Source organism: Rattus norvegicus, chromosome 8 (assembly GCF_036323735.1).
Source record: "Rattus norvegicus strain BN/NHsdMcwi chromosome 8, GRCr8, whole genome shotgun sequence".
In the NCBI taxonomy this organism is placed as follows: Eukaryota; Metazoa; Chordata; class Mammalia; order Rodentia; family Muridae; genus Rattus; species Rattus norvegicus.
In genome coordinates this window covers 97,595,593-97,611,000 of record NC_086026.1, presented here as the reverse complement: position 1 = coordinate 97,611,000, position 15,408 = coordinate 97,595,593, and the positions used below count along the sequence as shown (strand labels likewise).

The 15,408-nt window shown below is 41.7% G+C and overlaps 1 pseudogene; it reads right to left on the bottom strand.

The window, feature by feature from the left end:
• Positions 1–4,465: 4,465 nt before the first annotated feature.
• Positions 4,466–15,408, bottom strand: part of Tmem35a-ps1 (transmembrane protein 35A, pseudogene 1) — a 39,806-nt pseudogene continuing 28,863 nt past the window's right edge.

Sequence of the window (15,408 nt, the reverse complement as noted above, 5' to 3'; positions counted from 1 at the left end):
AAAAAAATACCCCCGCTGTTGTCATGTAGTATAGTGTTTGCAAAGTTATTTTTATTTTGCATGTACACTGTAGTGTTCAACATTTTAATTGCCACTTCCTCAATAAAGTTATTGGAAATCTTCCATCTTGCCATTAGCACTCACAAAATAACTGTTAACAATATGTTATCCAGACACAGAAACTTTATAATTAATGTTGGAATGGTCTTCAAAGTCCGGTGACTAAAATATATCCTATAAAAATTACTGGACTTCATTCAATGCTGTTCTGCTGTTTTAAAGTTCAGTAAATGTGTTGAGGGGGAGATATTTGGCACACTAAGTTAGGCAGTCTGGCAGCGAGACCTGGGACACTGGACAGCTTGATGTCTGTTGCGTGGTAACTCTACAAAAGGCATCCATACCCTCAGCACAGCCCCTGAAAGGCTGAAGGAGAACGGACCAAATGTAACTCCCAGTGGGGTTCTGAACGGTCATTCGAGTCCATATTCCCACCTTGTCAGTTGATGAGGTGCTGAGGCAGGATCCATTTAGGCAATAAAACACAACAGACTGCGTGTATATCTGGGTGATTATAGCATAACTCAGATTATGTTATAAGTCACGAGGCTGAAGGCCAAGTGTCTTAACTCCATGAGATGTGCAATATTGGCCCTGAAACGCACTGCCTGAAGTGTCTTATTGCTGTCAAGGAATGGAATTTCTACAGTACATTAAGAAAAGGAAAACACTTAGCACAGTGGATTTAAAATAACCATGGCTATGACATCACTGACAGCTAATCAAAACTCTAATTGCAACCAGAGTTCTGAGGCTATTGTAGAAAAGGTCTTAACAGACACAGGCGTGGATACAGGGAAGAACAATGCCTGTGCCACAAGAAGTGCTTCAGTAGCAGCGCAGGACCCCGAAGCAGGACTTAAGTGGGTAGACGACCTCAGTCTCGGGGCCGAGTTAGCGTCTTCGCAGCTAGCTCACCTTGAACAGCTAAGCCAGGGAAAAGCCGAGTGAACACCCCTCAAATGCTTCTCCCGCCCCTTTTGCCACTTTTGCTTTCATGCCATTAAATACTCCTCTAAATTACTAAAATATGAGATAGCATACACAAAAGGCTGAAATATCCAGTTCAAATGTTCCGGAAGACATGAAAGCTAATAACGAACTGAAAAAATAATTTGGGGGGTCACGTGTTGTACATGATCCATGCAAAGAATTTCCAGTGACATTAAGCTGAAGTGGCCCAAAATGATTGAAGTCAGTATGCCGTCATAAGAACGCGGCGGAGATTTTACATCTGAGTCTACCTAACACCGCGAGGCGGAACATGCATTTCAAGGTCCAGTTAATAGCCTCAATAAATTTAGCCAGCGCAAAGCGCACACGGAGGAAGCATGTTCCGAGGGTGGCAGGGGAAAGCACGTAACATCATCGTGAATGAAAGCAGAATGGGGGCTTGTCTCAGGAGTCAGAGGATTTGGGTCTAATATTTTCTGGGTCAGCATGGATAAGTATTTAATTTGTGAGGACTTTAATTTCCCTCAGGCAAGCTCCTCTGGATGAACTCTGGCTTACAGGCACTGCTTCCTTGGACCAAAATGAAGCTCCTCTATTTTGTTTCCTGACAGTTCACTGGCAATGCCAGAAAGAGGGGAAACAGAACTGGGTAATGTTGACTCGGACAGGATTTGGAATAGACCTGCGTGTTTGAAAAGAAAATCACTGAGCGGTAGCCTCACACACAAGGGGTTTCCAATGCACTCTTACTGATGGCAGCTGAGCCACGAGTTCTCCGGGCACTTTTAACAAGTAAACACTGGTTGGTACCATAGAAGACCATGTATATTCAAGTCCAGAACAATCACCCCACAAAAAGAAAATCTTTCTCCATTTAGTAAACTTTTTTGCCAATGCCATACACTCAGAGATAGTAATTATACCTGATCTGTAAATAAATATTTCTAGGCACTGTATTATTACATATTTCTAAAAATATGTACATTTAAACAGTGATCTTTATATATATTTTAATATCTTTATTTGTTTCTAATTATTTTGATTAATATTAACTGGGTTCTTTGGAGACAATAAAACTGTTAAGTGAGCAAATTACTGAAATTAAATATAAATAAAATATTAATTCTTTAAGAAACGTAATTCTCTCATTCTTACGGACTAGAGAAAGTCATGTTAAAATGTCAAAAGATTATATATCAGAAGGTTAAATTTTAGTTCTGCATAGCCCAGATCTTAAAAGATGGCTACTTGTCATTTTGGTTGAATGGCAACTGACGTTTAACGTGCGCTCTGATGGAACCCAAAGAAGCCACATTTCCAATGATGTTAATCCCTAACCCTACACTAGACTTTTAATAAATGATTTCTTGTAATTATGCTAATGTTTCCACAAATAATTATAAGGCAAAAACAGATTAAAATGTGTTAAGTTGATGACTTCAGAAATAAAATATGGTCATACTCCTAAGTTAGCGACGGAACGGTTAGAGTCCACTGGTCTTGCTATTGAGAGGGTGTGGTAACTCCTCAAATGAAGCATCACACAGGAAATGGGTGCTGGGTTCAGCAGATGGCAAAGACTTAGTCAAGACCACGAACAAATGGCTTTCTTGTCCTTAGGATACCAAGAACATACAAAGCTGCTTCCAAAGTACATGCTTCAAAGCAAAGGGAGAGAGCAGATGAAAAGAGAGTGCGGGATGGAAAATGTGCTCAGACGCCATTATATGTGTGAGAGAATACCACAGTAAAAATTATAGCTAAGACTGTAAGATTTTTAACTGGTTAAACATGAACTGTTAGAATGATTTCAACCAAGTAAGAGTCTGTATACATTGCTCTTCTGTAAGAGTCAAACAAAACTTGTAAAGTTTTGTTTAAAGTTTTTAAAGTGTTTTTTTTTCTTTTCCTTTTACAAAGGAAAAGAAGAAATGCTGGAAAGCTTGGAATAAAGTTTTGAAGAAAGAAAAGAAAACCTCGAAGAACCTACACATGAAGATATCATGGCCTTGATAGGATGAGAGACACTGTCTTAAGTGCACTGGGTCTCCCCAAATCTTTGTCTTCTCAAAACCTGTGATGACAACCATTGGAGAAGTAGATCTTCGAAGGTGCAGCCAAGTTAAGATGACGTCATGGTAGCAGAAAGCAGGTCCTGCATCAAGTATGAACACCTTTTAAGAACAAGAGAATTTGGCTTGGCACCGTAGAACATCCTTTTCCCCCCAATTTTTTAAAAATCTTTCTTTTGAAAGGATGAGAGAAAGAAGGCAGGTACCAATGACCAAGAACAATGACATTGAAAAAAATACAATAAGCACTCTCTCCACACACAACCCCTGCCCCCTTTCTCATCTTCAGCACAACAATCTTAAAACTGTCAAAGCACAGGTAACAAAGAGAAACATCAGTATGAAACTACAAAAGCAAATTTTCATACTGCTCAACCTGTCAAATGTCCTTTCCCCAGCTAAACTCCACCCCCTGGAATGCTGAAGAAGTATAAAATAGACATTTCTAGGGGGCATTTTGGACTTTGTTAGCATTCAACAAAGTTTGATGAGGGATCAATAGGAGCTCTCCCAACAGATAAACACTGGCCATAGCTTCTCCATCCAATTGCAGGTTTCAGAAAACCACTAGGGCTGGAGATTGAAACTTGTAACACACCAATCTATGGTCTCTTTGTAGAAACAGTGGGGAACCTGCCAGATCCTGATTGGCTACTGAGAATGGGGAAAGTGGGGGAGGTTTGTGCTTAAAAAAAATTGAAGGTGTCTAGTAAAACGTTACAAATAGAATTTCAAACCATTAGCCAAAGAGCTCAGAAGCTTGGGGTCAGACAAAGGCAAGAAGACTCCTCCCACCGCATCACTTGAAGGCTCAGACTACCTATCGGCTGACTGCATATATGCATATATCCCTTGCTTTAATTAAACTCAATGTCAAGTGTTTACAATTTAAAGGTTGAACAGGAGGCTAATTCAATTGAAGAAACTCCTCCTAATATTATGAGTTTAAGTTTACACATTAACCCAGAAGATTCTCTCCCCATACAGGAATAGGTTACTTATATATTTATAAAGGGAAGGATTCCTGCGCAGGAGGTGTTCAGGAGTCTCCTTTACATGTGTGTGTACACATTAAATACATGCTTTGATGTATAATCTCACAGTCACATGCTTATTGGAGTCCATCTCACAAATACACCTCAATAGTAGTCATACACATGTACATGCAGCAAGATGTTACTCCAGAGTGATTAAAGGTGATACATGAATGTCAATGTGGGCAGGCCACTTTAGGGTATAGATATACGCAGCCAATTAACCTGCAGATTGTGTTCTTTCTCTCTCCCCCCAAAATAAATAAATAAAAACACAGACTGCTATCATCTTGGGTGTCAAGGAGGCAACTGACTGGAGGGTCTGCTTTTTGCACTTCCAATTTTCTATGATACTTTCGCTCTGCCCTGTGAGGCCTTCTCATATAGATAGGTTTACTCCTCTGCACTCTCAGGCAAGGCCTTCTTCTCAGAAGACCGTCTTCAGGCTTGTGGGCAATCAGCAGGTGGCGGGTGAGTAGGATCTCGAACACCAGAGCATGGGCTTGAGAGGATCACTGACCAGCCGATGAAAGAAAAGCACACCCAACACCAGCAAGGACAAGGAGAAGATGGCCACATCTTCGGGACTCCCAGGTACCAGGGTCATGAGAGTGCCACAGGTCACTTCAAGAGCACCAATGCTTTTCTGAAGGAGAATGAAATCGATGCCCATTTTCTTCAGCATAGGCAGGGCTCAGACATGTCTCTTGTAAGCACGTTTCATCACACTGTAGGTACCCTTGCTGAGCCTGGGGGCTCACTTGATAGTCACCATAAAAACAAAGAAGGGTCCTAGGGCCCCTGAGAAGGCCATGATGGTTACATGAGAATCACAGGGGTCACCAAGACTGATCCCAACTAATCCTTCTGCTTTGCTCAGCCTGACTACCAAGGCACAGGCAGTTAGCACAGGAGAAGCTGAAGGGACATGGGGAGGCAGTAGCAGACAGAATGCCAAAGAAGTCTAAAGCACACACTGACCACCAGCACTCGGGAGGTAGGGACAGAGGCAGAGGCAACTGGGTCGCACTGAGTTCAAGGCCAGCTTCTACATAGTTACTTCTCTGCCAGGCAAAGAATGAGACCTTGTTGATAAGAAAAGAAACAAGGACCCACACCCGCGGATCCCAGCCCGCAGCAGCTCTCCGCTCCCAGACCCCGTGGGAAAGAGACCTCACCGCCTAGTCAGGTGGGCACTCCTGAGGCTGCAGAGCAGAAGAGACCACCAACACTGCCCACCCCTGCCCATATCCCTGGCTCAAGAGGAAACTGTATAAGGCCTCTGGGTTCCCGTGGGGGAGGGCCCAGGAGCGGCAGGACCCCTGCCTGAGACACCTCGGGAACCTGAAGGAAACAGACCGGATAAACAGTTCTCTGCACCCAAATCCCGTGGGAGGGAGAGCTAAACCTTCAGAGAGGCAGACAAGCCTGGGAAACCAGAAGAGACTGCTCTCTGTACATACATCTCCGACACCAGAGGAAAACACCAAAGGCCATCTGGAACCCTGGTGCACTGAAGCTCCCCGAAGGGGCGGCACAGGTCTTCCTGGTTGCTGCCGCCGCAGAGAGCCCGTGGGCAGCACCCCGAGAGCAAACTTGAGCCTCGGGACCACAGGTAAGACCAACTTGTCTGCTGCAAGAAAGCTGCCTGGTGAACTCAAGACACAGGCCCACAGGAACAGCTGAAGACCTGTAGAGAGGAAAAACTACACGCCCGAAAGCAGAACACCCTGTCCCCATAACTGACTGAAAGAGAGGAAAACAGGTCTACAGCACTCCTGACACACAGGCTAATAGGACAGTCTAGCCACTGTCAGAAATAGAAGAACAAAGTAACACTAGAGATAATCTGATGGCGAGAGGCAAGCGCAGGAACCCAAGCAACAGAAACCAAGACTACATGGCATCATCGGAGCCCAATTCTCCCACCAAAACAAACATGGAATATCCAAACACACCAGAAAAGCAAGATCTAGTTTCAAAATCATTTTTGATCATGATGCTGGAGGACTTCAAGAAAGACATGAAGAACTCCCTTAGAGAACAAGTAGAAGCCTACAGAGAGGAATCGCAAAAATGCCTGAAAGAATCGGAAAAATCCCTGAAAGAATTCCAGGAAAACACAATCAAACAGTTGAAGGAATTAAAAATGGAAATAGAAGCAATCAAGAAAGAACACAGGGAAACAACCCTGGATATAGAAAACCAAAAGAAGAGAAAAGGAGCTGTAGATACAAGCTTCACCAACAGAATACAAGAGATGGAAGAGAGAATCTCAGGAGCAGAAGATTCCATAGAAATCATTGACTCAACTGTCAAAGATAATGTAAAGCGGAAAAAGCTACTGGTCCAAAACATACAGGAAATCCAGGACTCAATGAGAAGATCAAACCTAAGGATAATAGGTATAGAAGAGAGTGAAGACTCCCAGCTCAAAGGACCAGTAAATATCTTCAACAAAATCATAGAAGAAAACTTCCCTAACCTAAAAAAAAGAGATACCCATAGGCATACAAGAAGCCTACAGAACTCCAAATAGATTGGCCCAGAAAAGAAACACCTCCCGTCACATAATAGTCAAAACACCAAATGCACAAAATAAAGAAAGAATATTAAAAGCAGTAAGGGAAAAAGGTCAAGTAACATATAAAGGCAGACCTATCAGAATCACACCAGACTTCTCGCCAGAAACTATGAAGGCCAGAAGATCCTGGACTGATGTCATACAGACCCTAAGAGAACACAAATGCCAGCCCAGGTTACTGTATCCTACAAAACTCTCAATTAACATAGATGGAGAAACCAAGATATTCCATGACAAAACCAAATTTACACAATATCTTTCTACAAATCCAGCACTACAAAGGATAATAAATGGTAAAGCCCAACATAAGGAGGCAAGCTATACCCTAGAAGAAGCAAGAAACTAATCATCTTGGCAACAAAACAAAGAGAATGAAAGCACACAAACATAACCTCACATCCAAATATGAATATAACGGGAAGCAATAATCACTATTCCTTAATATCTCTCAACATCAATGGCCTCAACTCCCCAATAAAAAGACATAGATTAACAAACTGGATACGCAACGAGGACCCGGCATTCTGCTGCCTACAGGAAACACACCTCAGAGACAAAGACAGACACTACCTCAGAGTGAAAGGCTGGAAAACAATTTTCCAAGCAAATGGTCAGAAGAAGCAAGCTGGAGTAGCCATTCTAATATCAAATAAAATCAATTTTCAACTAAAAGTCATCAAAAAAGATAAGGAAGGACACTTCATATTCATCAAAGGAAAAATCCACCAAGATGAACTCTCAATCCTAAATATCTATGCCCCAAAGACAAGGGCACCTACATATGTAAAAGAAACCTTACTAAAGCTCAAAACACACATTGCACCTCACACAATATTAGTGGGAGATTTCAACACCCCACTCTCATCAATGGACAGATCATGGAAACAGAAATTAAACAGAGATGTAGACAGACTAAGAGAAGTCATGAGCCAAATGGACTTAACGGATATTTATAGAACATTCTATCCTAAAGCAAAAGGATATACCTTCTTCTCAGCTCCTCATGGTACTTTCTCCAAAATTGACCATATAATTGGTCAAAAAACGGGCCTCAACAGGTACAGAAAGATAGAAATAATCCCACGCGTGCTATCAGACCTCCACGGCCTAAAACTGGTCTTCAATAACAATCAAGGAAGAATGCCCACATATACTTGGAAATTGAACAATGCTCTACTCAATGATAACCTGGTCAAGGAAGAAAGAAAGAAAGAAATTAAAAACTTTTTAGAATTTAATGAAAATGAAGGTACAACATACCCAAACTTATGGGATACAATGAAAGCTGTGCTAAGAGGAAAACTCATAGCGCTGAGTGCCTGCAGAAAGAAACAGGAAAGAGCATATGTCAGCAGCTTGACAGCACACCTAAAAGCTCTAGAACAAAAAGAAGCAAATACACCCAGGAGGAGTAGAAGGCAGGAAATAATCAAACTCAGAGCTGAAATCAACCAAGTAGAAACAAAAAGGACCATAGAAAGAATCAACAGAACCAAAAGTTGGTTCTTTGAGAAAATCAACAAGATAGATAAACCCTTAGCCAGACTAACGAGAGGACACAGAGAGTGCGTCCAATTAACAAAATCAGAAATGAAAAGGGAGACATAACAACAGATTCAGAGGAAATTCAAAAAATCATCAGATCTTACTATAAAAACCTATATTCAACAAAACTTGAAAATCTTCAGGAAATGGACAATTTCCTAGAAAGATACCAGGTACCGAAGTTAAATCAGGGACAGATAAACCAGTTAAACAACCCCATAACTCCTAAAGAAATAAAAGCAGTCATTAAAGGTCTTCCAACCAAAAAGAGCCCAGGTCCAGACGGGTTTAGTGCAGAATTCTATCAGACCTTCATAGAAGACCTCATACCAATATTATCCAAACTATTCCACAAAATTGAAACAGATGGATCACTACTGAATACCTTCTACGAAGCCACAATTACTCTTATACCTAAACCACACAAAGACACAACAAAGAAAGAGAACTTCAGACCAATTTCCCTTATGAATATCGACGCAAAAATACTCAACAAAATTCTGGCAAACCGAATCCAAGAGCACATCAAAACAATCATCCACCATGACAAAGTAGGCTTCATCCCAGGCATGCAGGGATGGTTTAATATACGGAAAACCATCAACGTGATCCATTATATAAACAAACTGAAAGAACAAAACCACATGATCATTTCGTTAGACGCTGAGAAAGCATTTGACAAAATTCAACACCCCTTCATGATAAAAGTCCTGGAAAGAATAGGAATTCAAGGCCCATACCTGAACATAGTAAAAGCCATATACAGCAAACCAGTTGCTAACATTAAACTAAATGGAGAGAAACTTGAAGCAATCCCACTAAAATCAGGGACTAGACAAGGCTGCCCACTCTCTCCCTACTTATTCAATATAGTTCTTGAAGTTCTAGCCAGAGCAATCAGACAACAAAAGGAGGTCAAGGGGATACAGATCGGAAAAGAAGAAGTCAAAATATCACTATTTGCAGATGATATGATAGTATATTTAAGTGATCCCAAAAGTTCCACCAGAGAACTACTAAAGCTGATAAACAACTTCAGCAAAGTTGCTGGGTATAAAATTAACTCAAATAAATCAGTTGCCTTCCTCTATACAAATGAGAAACAAGCCGAGAAAGAAGTTAGGGAAACGACACCCTTCATAATAGACCCAAATAATATAAAGTACCTCGGTGTGACTTTAACAAAGCAAGTAAAAGATCTGTGCAATAAGAACTTCAAGACAATGAAGAAGGAAATTGAAGAAGACCTCAGAAGATGGCAAGATCTCCCATGCTCATGGATTGGCAGGATTAATATAGTAAAAATGGCCATTTTACCAAAAGCGATCTACAGATTCAATGCAATCCCCATCAAAATACCAATCCAATTCTTCAAAGAGTTAGACAGAATAATTTGCAAATTCATCTGGAATAACAAAAAACCCAGGATAGCTAAAGCTATCCTCAACAATAAAAGGACTTCAGGGGGAAATCACTATCCCTGAACTCAAGCAGTATTACAGAGCAATAGTGATAAAAACTGCATGGTATTGGTACAGAGACAGACAGATATACCAATGGAATAGAATTGAAGACCCAGAAATGAACCCACACACCTATGGGCACTTGATTTTTGACAAAGGAGCCAAAACCATCAAATGGAAAAAAGATAGCATTTTCAGCAAATGGTGCTGGTTCAACTGGAGGTCAACATGTAGAAGAATGCAGATCGATCCATCCTTATCACCCTGTACAAAGCTTAAGTCCAAGTGGATCAAGGACCTCCACATCAAACCAGACACACTCAAACTAATAGAAGAAAAACTAGGGAAGCATCTGGAACACATGGGCACTGGAAAAAATTTCCTAAACAAAACACCAATGGCTTATGCTCTAAGATCAAGAATCCACAAATGGGATCTCATAAAACTGCAAAGCTTCTGTAAGGCAAAGGACACTGTGGTTAGGACAAAACGGCAACCAACAGATTGGGAAAAGATCTTTACCAATCCTACAACAGATAGAGGCCTTATATCCAAAATATACAAAGAACTCAAGAAGTTAGACCGCAGGGAAACAAATAATCCTATTAAAAAATGGGGTTCAGAGCTAAACAAAGAATTCACAGCTGAGGAATGCCGAATGGCTGAGAAACACCTAAAGAAATGTTCAACATCTTTAGTCATAAGGGAAATGCAAATCAAAACAACCCTGAGATTTCACCTCACACCAGTGAGAATGGCTAAGATCAAAAACTCAGGGGACAACAGATGCTGGCGAGGATGTGGAGAAAGAGGAACACCCCTCCATTGTTGGTGGGATTGCAAACTGGTACAACCATTCTGGAAATCAGTCTGGAGGTTCCTCAGAAAACTGGACATTGAACTGCCTGAGGATCCAGCTATACCTCTCTTGGGCATATACCCAAAAGATGCCCCAACGTATAAAAAAGACACGTGCTCCACTATGTTCATTGCAGCCTTATTTATAATAGCCAGAAGCTGGAAAGAACCCAGATGCCCTTCAACAGAGGAATGGATACAGAAAATGTGGTACATCTACACAATGGAATATTACTCAGCTATCAAAAACAACGACTTTATGAAATTCGTAGGCAAATGGTTGGAACTGGAAAACATCATCCTGAGTGAGCTAACCCAATCACAGAAAGACATACATGGTATGCACTCATTGATAAGTGGCTATTAGCCCAAATGGTTGAATTACCCTAGATGCCTAGAACAAATGAAACTCAAGACGGATGATCAAAATGTGAATGCTTCACTCCTTCTTTAAAAGGGGAACAAGAATACCCTTGGCAGGGAAGAGAGAGGCAAAGATTAAAACAGAGACTGAAGGAACACCCATTCAGAGCCTGCCCCACATGGGGCCCATACATATACAGCCACCCAATTAGACAAGATGGATGAAGCAAAGAAGTGCAGACCGACAGGAGCCGGATGTAGATCGCTCCTGAGAGACACAGCCAGAATACAGCAAATACAGAGGTGAATGCCAGCAGCAAACCACTGAACTGAGAATAGGACCCCCGTTGAAGGAATCAGAGAAAGAACTGGAAGAGCTTGAAGGGGCTCGAGACCCCATATGTACAACAATGCCAAGCAACCAGAGCTTCCAGGGACTAAGCCACTACCTAAAGACTATACATGGACTGACCCTGGACTCTGACCTCATAGGTAGCAACGAATATCCTAGTAAGAGCACCAGTGGAAGGGGAAGCCCTGGGTCCTGCTAAGACTGAACCCCCAGTGAACTAGACTGGTGGGGGGAGGGGGCGGCAATGGGGGGAGGGTTGGGAGGGGAACACCCATAAGGAAGGGGAGGGGGGAGGGGGATGTTTGCCTGGATACCGGGAAAGGGAATAACACTTGAAATGTATATAAGAAATACTCAAGTTAATAAAAAAAAAAAGAACAGAAACAAGGAAATTTGAGCATAAAGAGAAGGAAAGCACCTATAGATGGAGGCAGAGGTGTGTGTGTGTGTGTGTGTGTGTTTGTGTGTGTGTGTGTGTGTGTGTGTGTGTGTGTGTGTGGGATGGTGTCAACATAAGCTATCATCAGTTGGAAGTGGCAAAGAAGGGTTCCCTCTCTCACACTAGGGACTTTAGGGAGAACATTGCTGTCTTGATACCTTGGGATTTGTTTGTTTGTTTGTTTGTTTGTTTGGTTGGTTGGTTGGTTGGTTAGTTTGTTTTTGGTGGTGGTTGTGGTGGTACTTGTGTGTGTATGTCTGTGTGTGTGTGTCTGTGTGTGTGTGTGTGTGTGTGCATGCGTGTGTGTTTTGACTCCTAACCTTAGAACCAACAATACATTCCTGTGATTTAAAGCCATTTTGCATGTGATGCTTTGCTGCAGCCCTAGGAAGATGATAGATAAATGCTACTGGTACATAGGAGAACTGACGCTTTTCATGGGGAGACAGCTTAATCTAGTCACACTAGTCACACAAACATTATTTTCCCCATTTATGCAGCTAAATAATACTGTTTATCCCCTCACAGCAAAACATGCACTTAGAGCGCTTTTGGAGCTGGAGAGTAAAGTGAGGGTCTTGCAAGCAGGAACGCTGAAATTTGGACCCCCAGAACCCATCCATAAAGCTGGGCACAGCTGCACATGCCTGTAATCCCAACCATGTGGGGGTGGGTGCCAGAGACAGGCAGACACCTGGCAGCAAGCCTGGTCCCACATGGTGAAGATCCAGATGAGTAGGCGAATGTATCTCAAACAAAAGATGCAAAGTGCCTGAGTACCAATACACAGGATGTTCTCTGACTTCAACACGTATGCCATGTATAAACACTCTAAGGCACATGTGCACCCCTATACACATGAACATGCACACATGCACACATGCATGTGCATGCACACACATGTCAAAATAAAACATGTATTTTGGATTCATGGGCATTGCTTGGTACATACTCTACCTCTGCTTTCTCTCTGTTTTTCTTGTGACCATAATTATATGGAAAATGGAATATGAGGTTATGGACAGACTTACAGATAATGGAGCAGGCAATTTCTCTGTGCTATGGGCTCCTATGGAGATAAAATCTGCAATCCAGCCTCATTAGAACTATTATCTCCAGAATGACCACATAAACTAAAGCCTCCAAGCCACGTGAATGCGATTACACAGATAATGTGGTCCAATTGCTGCATCGTTTATCTTGATGTATTGCTCTCTCTCTGCTGCAATATATTATACATTCAAGAGTTACAAACCACTTAGGAGAAAGTAGCTTAGCTTCTCCAGGTTGTAGCAATGCCTTTTTATATGCTTAGAGAGAATTTCCTCTTCCTCATGTTGCTGATTGCACTTTCCTTCCCCAAATTAATTTAATTTGTATCAAGGGATGCGTAAGTAGAAAGAGCCCCAATCTTTGGTTTACAAATATGCTCACTAGTAATGACTATGCTTTGCTTTTATCAGCCATAGGAATATTGGCAAAAGTGGCTTTTACTGTACGTTAATAAATAAGTCTCGAGGGACTCAGCCTTTGATTGTACTTAAATGTTGTCCTGGATCTCGATTCTAGGGGAGGTTTTAGTCAAAAGCCCATTTCTTGACATTCTTTTTTCCTGTCCCAGTGGCTGGGTCCTCAGTAGAAACTGATCATAATAACAGGACTGAGAATGGTGACAGTTATTGAATAACCACTGTGTGCCCGTCACTGTGCTAAGAATTTTCCCTGTTTTGCTACCTGCCCATCACAAGGATTCTGACTCGGGTGCTGTTATTGTCCCTGTTTTATAAGTGAAAGAGAGCAGATTTAAAGTTGAAAGGTGATTGTGTCAAGTGGGAAAGAGATCAGAACTTTAAAAGAACAGAGGTTAATGAAGAGACAGTTTATTTTTGAGTAAGCGTAAGAGAAACTAGTTTAGTAGTGAAGGGTTAGCATTATCAGGAGGCTTTTATTGTTTTAGGCAGGACCAATCCCAATGAAACATCACATGCAAAGACACAACTATGGCCAAACCAACCTGGCAGACAGGTCTTGGGAGGTTAAATTGCCTGGCCTCTCTCCTCCTGCTCTTGGATCTCCTGAAGCATCTTTTCTTGGCTGAACCCAACTTTTAAAAAAAAAGCAGGGATGGGCTGGAGAGATGGCTCAGTGGTTAAGAGCACTGACTGCTCTTTCAGAGGTCCTGAGTTCAATTCCCAGCAACCACATGGTGGCTCACAACCATCTGTAATGAGATCTGATGCCCTCTTCTGGTGTGTCTGAAGACAGCTACAGCCTGAAGATGAACTACAGAGTCCTCAGATACATAAAAATAAATAAATAAATAAATAAATAAATAAATAAATAAATCTTTTTAAAAAAAAAGCAGGGAGTAGGGGAACTTGGTGGTGCAGTCCCTAGCAGCCAAGTTCCAAACACAGGGTGAGAGAGGGAGAGAGAGAGAGAGACAGAGAGAGAGAGAGAGAGAGAGAGACAGAGACAGAGAGAGACAGAGAGACAGAGACAAAGAGACAGAGAGAGAGACAGAGAGAGAGAGACAGAGAGAGAGACAGAGAGAGAGAGACAGAGAGAGAGAGAGAGAGAGACAGAGAGAGAGAGAGAGAGAGAGAGAGATCTGGAAGAGTAAATGGAGGACATGCATTACTTTTTAATAAGTGTAACCAAAATATCCATCTGGCCAGAACTAGTATTCTAATCACTCTTCTATTTACTGCAAAGGATGAAGATTCAGATAAAGCGGCCAATAAGAACTAAGGAGAACTTTTTCACTTCCCCTCCTTTCCAGAAACTCACACACAGCCTCTTTGCTCCAGAGGAATTTATCTTTGCAGCTGTTCCTCTGATGTTCACAGAAAAGGTTTCTGCAGAAATGAAGACATGAACAACCTTACCCCATTAGAATGTAAGCTCCACGAGCATGGGGATTTTAATCCAGTTATGCACTGGGATGGCCCTGGAAATTGTCTATTGGACCAAAAGCGGGTAGCTAATCTTCTAAAACAAACCTGCTAGCAAGAGAAGTGAACAATGAATTATTCAAACATTGTGCTCAACTTTCTTATTTCTCCATCCTCATTTCTTCGTTGTTTGTAGGATTCCTGTTTGTTTGTTTGGTTGGTTTTGTTTGTTTATCTTTAGACAGGATCTCTTGCCATCCAGGATGCCCCTGAACTCCCCCTTTAGCTGAAGATAATAACTCTGAACACTTGATCCTCCTGTATGTACTTCCTTAGTGCTGGAATTATAGGCATGTATTATCATGCTCCCTCCCTTTTATGAAACTCTGGGGAATAAACCCAGGGCTTTGTGTCTGCTGTGTGATTACTCTACCGACTGGGCTCTATCTCCTGACTAACAATCATTTTTAAAGATAGGAAATTTGAGGACAATGTATTGTTGTTTTGTGCAAAAAGCTTTATATGCATTGCCATACTTGATTCTTATTAGACTTTTCTCTGACCTCATCCACAGTCTCATCTCAGTTTTATTGATAAGAAGCTAAGATTAGGACCTGAGTATATCTGACTTCAAACTAACATTTAAACCACTTCCCCTATACTGCATTGCTAGTTTAAATTTTCACTGTAACATTTAAGAGTCCCAACTTGGTTAGCAACACCATCCCCTGATAAAATGCCAGGTCTTTATGTCCACCTTCTCTGATTCGACAACTGTCTCCATATGTCA